The sequence below is a fragment of the Mus pahari genome, chromosome 16 (genome assembly GCF_900095145.1).
Source record: "Mus pahari chromosome 16, PAHARI_EIJ_v1.1, whole genome shotgun sequence".
NCBI classification, from domain to species: domain Eukaryota; kingdom Metazoa; phylum Chordata; class Mammalia; order Rodentia; family Muridae; genus Mus; species Mus pahari.
Window position 1 is genome coordinate 34488482 of NC_034605.1, and position 6441 is coordinate 34494922.

Below are 6441 nucleotides of genomic sequence, written 5' to 3' on the forward strand. Positions count from 1 at the left end.
AAGGCCTCTTTCCCTCGTTAGGTGTGAGGTGGGTTTGTGGAACAAAGCTGGGCAGGTTTTGTAGTCACAGGCGAGGAAGCGGAGTCTCCTGCACCTTGCCCAACATGTGCTTCTGTTTACCTCAGTCAGCATGCCCGGATGGATGGAAGGACTAGCCTGACCACATTGCATGCAGACCCTTCACATGCAAACTCTGGGAGTGCCCACTGTTGTTTCACCTGTGAGAGTCCATGGAAAAAACGGGGCTCCTCAAACCCCGTCTGAAATTTAACACTGCATTCATCCTGATGTTTGAGTAATCAAAGCAAAAGGGAAGACGGGTGAATAATAACGGAGACTGAAAATTAGCGAACGCGCGGCTAGGAGTACAGTTCAGCACTATGCCACTTACATAGCTTGCAGGAGACCTCCGCGGGGCTCCACCCCCAATCCCAGACCAAGGAAATGAATCCCAATAAATGAGCGAATGCTTATGAGGTAAACACAGGGCTGACTGTGGCTCCCATGAAAAGCTGGATCAGGAGCTGTTCGGTCCAGTTAATTCTGTTGTTCCAGATACACTGAGTGCCTCAGGATCTCTGTCGTGCTGATAAAGCACTCTGACCAAAAGCAAAGTGGGAAGGAAGGGGTTAAGTTGTCTTGCACTTCCAGGTCACAAGCCATCACTGAGGAAAGCCAGGCAGCCACTCAAGGAATCTGAAACAAGAACTAGGAAGGCACCAGGGTGCTTGTTGTCTCATTCTCTGGCTTGCTCACCTATTCCTGCTTAGCCAGCCTTCTTACCCAACCCAGGGCCAACTGTCTGGGTTGGTATTGCCTTCCTGCAACAATTAGCTATCAAGCCAACCCACCCTGCATATGCCCACGGGCCAGTCTGATCTAGGCAATTCCTCACCTGAAGCTTTCCTCTCAGGTGACCCTAGGCAGGGTCAAGTTGGCAATTAAAGCATATAGGACAGTTGCAATCATTGATATCTACCAGACACTTGGCTGAGTCATGTAGCTCTACCATTTTGAGAGAGGACAATCAGACATCATGCTCATTATCTGGAAAAAGAAGCAGAAGCTTCGAAAGATGGGGTAACTTGTCAATGGTCATGCAGTCAACGGGTTAAATAGGCTGGACTTAACCTCAGGGATCTAGTCCCAAAGTCCAAGTCGAAAGCACTGAGCTAGTGTCTGGACAAGGACAGACCCATCACACTGTAGGCCGTGCTATCTTTTCAGTAACATTTTAATTAAAACATTATACTTGTACATATTGGTTATATCTTTTGTTTTGTTTTTAGATTTTTTATTAGATATTTTATTCATTTGCATTTCAAATGCTATCCTGAAAGTCCCCTATGTGCCCTGCTCCCCAACCCACCTACTCCCACTTCCTGGCCCTGGCATTCCCTTGTACTGGGGCATATGATCTTCGAAAGACCAAGGGCCTCTCTTCCCATTGATGGTTGATTAGGCCATCTTCTGCTACATATGCAGCTAGAGACACAGCTCTGGGGGGTACTGGTTAGTTCATATTGTTGATCTTCCTACAGGGTTGCAGCCCCCTTTAGCTCTTTGGGTACTTTCTCTAGCTCCTTCATTAGAGGCCCTGTGTTATATTGGTTATATCTTGATGTATGTTGTGTGATGAGGGGTCAGAGCATTTAGTACATTATCTTCTCAAACATTTGTCATTTCTCTATGAAATGATTCCAGTGTTTCTCTTCTATTTCAAAATTCACATTATTGTCAAGTATGCTACCTTATTGCAATAAAACACCAGAACGAATTCCTCCTACCTAGTGACACTGTTCTATTCAATGACTAGCCTGTCCCCAGCCTACCCCATGCAGCCTTTAGCAATCACTGTTCTACTCCTTACTTCTATGAAGCCAGAGTTGTTCCATATTTGAGCAATGGCCTACAATGTTATTTTTCTATGGTTGGCTTGGTTCAGTGAGCAAAGTGCCTTCACTTCTAATTTTCAAATATTTATCTTTTTTTTGACTTATTATTATTATTATTATTTTCTTTATTTACATTTCAAATGCTATCCCGAAAGTTCCCTATACCTCCCCACCCCTGCTCCCCTACCCACCCACTCCCACTACTTGGCCCTGGCCTTCCCCTGTGCTGGGTCATATAAAGTTTGCAAGACCAAGGGGCCTCTCTTCCCAATGATGGCCGATTAGGCCATCTTCTGCTACATATGCAGCTAGAGACACAAGCTCAGGGGGTACTGGTTAGTTCATATTGTTGTTCCACCTACAGGGTTGCAGCCCCCTTCAGGTCCTTGGGTACTTTCTCTAGCTCCTCCATTGGGGACCCTGTGTTCCATCCAATAGCTGGCTGTGAGCATCCACTTCGGTGTTTGCCAGGCATTGGCATAGCCTCACAAGAGGCCGCAATATCAGGGTCCCTTCAGCAGAATCTTGCTGGCATGAGCATTAGTATCTGGGTTTGGTGGCTGATGATGGGATGGATTCCAAGATGGGGTAGTCTCTGGATAGTCCATCCTTTCATCTTAGCTATAAATTTTGTCTTTGTACCTATATCCTTTCATGAGTATTTTGTTCCTTATTCTAAGGAGGAATGAAATATCCACACAATGGTCGTCCTTCTTGGTTTTCTTCTGTTTTGCATAATGTATCTTCGGTATTCTAAGTTTCTGGGCTAATATCTGCTTATCAGTGAGTGCACAAATATTTATCTTTATTTTAAAATTGTGTGTGTAAAATTGTGTGTGTGTGTGTGTGTGTGTGTGCGCGCGCGCGTGCGCGCGCGCGTATGCACATGCTCACTCACACATGCATGTCTCCGTGCAGGTACTCCTGGAGTCCTCTGGAGCGGGAGTTACAGGCAGTTGTCAACCATATGAACTGAGCCCCCCTGGGAGAACAGTACTCAGTCTTAACTGCTGAGTCATCTTTTCTGACTGTCATGTGTCTGCTTTGATTTTTGAAAAAGAGTTATTTACTTTTTTTTTTTTTTTTTACGTGTATGAATACACCATAGCTGTCCTCAGACACACCAGAAGAGGGCATCGGATCCCACTACAGATGGTTGTGAGCCACCATGTGGTTGAGGGGATTTGAACTCAGGACCTCTGGAAGAGCAGTCCGTGTTCTTAACCGCTGAGCCATCTCTCCAGCCTTATTTTGATTTTTATTAGGAAAAAAAAAAAATCAGCCAGCCGTCTACTTCCTCTAATTTGGTTTTGCTACCAACTGCCTCCCTGAGACCTCAGGAGCTTTCTTTGTGCTTTCGGAACTGCTCCTCCAAGCTAACTCTTCACACTGAGGCCTGAACTGGTTCCTTCTCATCCCGCTCTTGGTGACTCCCGAGTCTCACCCTCAGGTCTTTTCCTTCCCTTCACACACACACACACACACACACACACACACACTCCTGCCACACCAGTTTCTTGAACCTGAGGCTCAGGTCGCCTTCACACAGGGCCCCCCAGAGGCCGCCGGTACCGCTTCTTCTACAACTTCCTCCCAGGCCCCTAGGTTTCCCGAGCTGAAATGAGTTCATGTTATAAAATGTCACGTGTTTATTTGCTGGTTGACATTCTCTGCCATTAAAACAAAATCCTTTGCGAGGTGACTTTGTCTATTTTAGTCACAGCCATTATTTCTGACTTCCCAAAATGGATCACCAAGTCTGTGCTCCAAAAAGAAAAAGAGCATAAATGAATGACTCCAAGGTACAATGATTTCCTTGGAATAGAATAAAAGCAGGTTTGGAAATAAAACAGTGAGAAGATTTAAAGACCACTATTAAGAAATGAGACATCGTGAGCATGCAGGTGCTCGCACACAGAGAAAAAGAACGGTGTGTGCGCGCGCGTGCGTGTGTGTGTGTGTGTGTGTGTGTGTGTGTGTGTGTGTAAAACATGTGCGTGTCACAACAATTAAAGAATAAGAGGCCACACAATTGAAAGAGAGCTATGATACATGGGAGAACTTGGAAGGAGGGAAGGGACGTGGGGAAATGATATAATTGTATTATAATATCGAATTTTATTTTAAAAGAAATGAGAGTACAGTTAATGTGGTGAAAATGACAGAGATCAAAAGTATCTTCTGAGAAGGAAACAGTCCGTTGTGTACTATGTCCCTTCTCTATACACAGTTAAAAGCAAAGGGATAGCATCTTTTTCCACACTTCACATAATGAGCAAGAGTTGTATGCAAAATGACCCTGGTCCACTAAAGACAACAAGCCCCTCCCTTGCTGAAGCTGAGCTTCCCTTGGGTTTGGGTTTGCGGGTTTGTCCCTGCACTTCACTACATCATTAGATGCATTGTGCTCTCTTCTGAGCTCTACAGGACACATGGCACTGATTATTACGTATGGGTACTCCGGTTCTCTGCTCTGTCTGACTCGGCGGGTGAGCACCAGTTAACCAGCACCATTGCCTTCTTTTCCTCCCATTCTGTGTGTTTGTCATCCAATCGATACCTGCGCTCTGACAGCTGCCACGAATCCAAGGCATTGTGTCGGAGTGGCACTACTGTGAAACCAGTGTGCTCACAGAGAAGGAAGGTATGTTCTGCATTCTTCCTTCTCATTGTTAAGCCAGCCATAGGGAGTGAGGTATGGTTGAAGCCAGAGTGCAGGGAAATCATTTCAGTCTAAAATAGCCACACATGTTTCTTTAAAAGTTGCACAAGCAGGGAAAATATACTAATGATAGTTTTTAAACCTTTAATATTGTGCCCCTTTGGGGATTAAGATCTGGTAGTACATGCTCAAGGATTTGCTTTGTTATTCTCTCTCTCTCTCTCTCTCTCTCTCTCTCTCTCTCTCTCTCTCTCTCTCTCTCTCTCTCCATCTGTTTAGTTTTTTGAGACAGGGTTTCACTGGGTAGCTCTGGTCATCATGGAACTCATTCTGTAGACCAGGATAACCTAGAACCAGGCTGGGATTAAAGGTGTGTATCATCACTGCCTGTCAGGGTCTGACTGCATAATCCAGGTAGGCCTTGAATGGAAGAGTCTCTTGCCTCAATCACCCAATGCTGGGATCACTAGTCTGGTTTCCACTGGGTACAAAAATTTAACCTTTACATCATTTTTTTTTCAATTAAAAAATTACGTTATTTATTTGTGTCTACGGGGAGGTGGTGGTGTCCTAGTTGGGGTTACGGTTGCTATGAGGAAAGACCATGACCAAAACAACTTGGGGAAGAGGGAGTTTATTTGCCTTATGCTTCTGCATCTCAGTCCATCATTGGGGGAAGTCAGGATGGTAAATCAAGCAGGGCAGGAACCTGGAGGCAGCAGCTAATGTAGAAGCCATGGAAGGGTCCTGCTTATTGGCTTGCTCAGTCTGCTTTGTAGTAGGACCCAAACCCAGCAGTCCAGGGATAACCTCACCCACAAGGGGCTGAGTCCTTTGTCATCAACCACTAATTAAGAAAATGTCTGACCACAGGCATGAGTTTGTAGGTGCGGCCGGCCTAGAGAAGTCAACACTCCTGTTGCCAGAAGCTGGATTTGTCATAAAACCCACAGGGACCCTTGGAGAAACCAAGCCTTCATCAGGACCTGAAGCTGATCAGAGAGTATGGGCTCTGGAACAAATGTGAGGTGTGAAAGGTCAATTTTACCCTGGCCAAGATCCTCAAGGCCACCTGGGAGCTGTTTGTTTACACTGGATCAAAAGGACCCAAGTAGTGGTTTCAAAGGCAATGCTCTACTGGGGCAACTTGTTTGCATTGGGGTGCTGGATAAGGGCAAGATGAAGCTGGATTACATCTTTGGCTTGAAGACTGAGGGTTTCCTGGAGAGGCAACTGCAGTCCCAGATCTTTAAATTGTAGCTGGTCAAATCTATTCACCATGCTGGTGAGCTCATCCATCAGCATTTTATTGTGGCCTGTAAGTAGATGGTGAGCATCCTGCCCTTTGTTGTTCCCAGAAGCACAGTGTCTTCACCCTCTCTTCCCCTTATGGTGGTGGCTACCCAGACTGTGTGAAGAGGAAGGATGCCAAGAAGGTGCTAGAGTCAGTGATGATGGGGATGAGGATTAAATGAACACCTCCCTGGACTAAGGATGTCCTAGTTCTTCAGTTGACTAACAAATCAAAAGTAACATTTGGGAAAAAAAGAAAAAGAAAAAGGAAAAGAAAATTCCCCTACAGGGTTGCCTCTACAGCCTGATCTAATGGAAGCATTTTCTCAATGGAGGTTCTCTCTTTTCAGATGACTTTGGCTTGTGTCAAGTTGACATAAATCTACCCAGTACAGGCAGTGGGGTGGGGATGCACACATATGGAATTGAGAAGACAATTTGTGTGAGTTGTTTCTCGCCATCCACCTTGTGGGTCCCGCATAGGTCGTCAGATTTGTCAGTTGTCTTTTTTTTTTTTTTTTTTTGTCAGTTGTCTTTTTTTTTTTTTTTTTTTTAACTTTCGGAGACATCTTGATGCTGAACAGGCTCTAA

General features: G+C 45.1%; 1 pseudogene; it reads left to right on the top strand.

The window, feature by feature from the left end:
- Positions 1–1036: 1036 nt before the first annotated feature.
- LOC110334309 lies at positions 1037–6032 on the top strand (annotated as a pseudogene).
- The last annotated feature ends 409 nt before the right edge of the window (positions 6033–6441 follow it).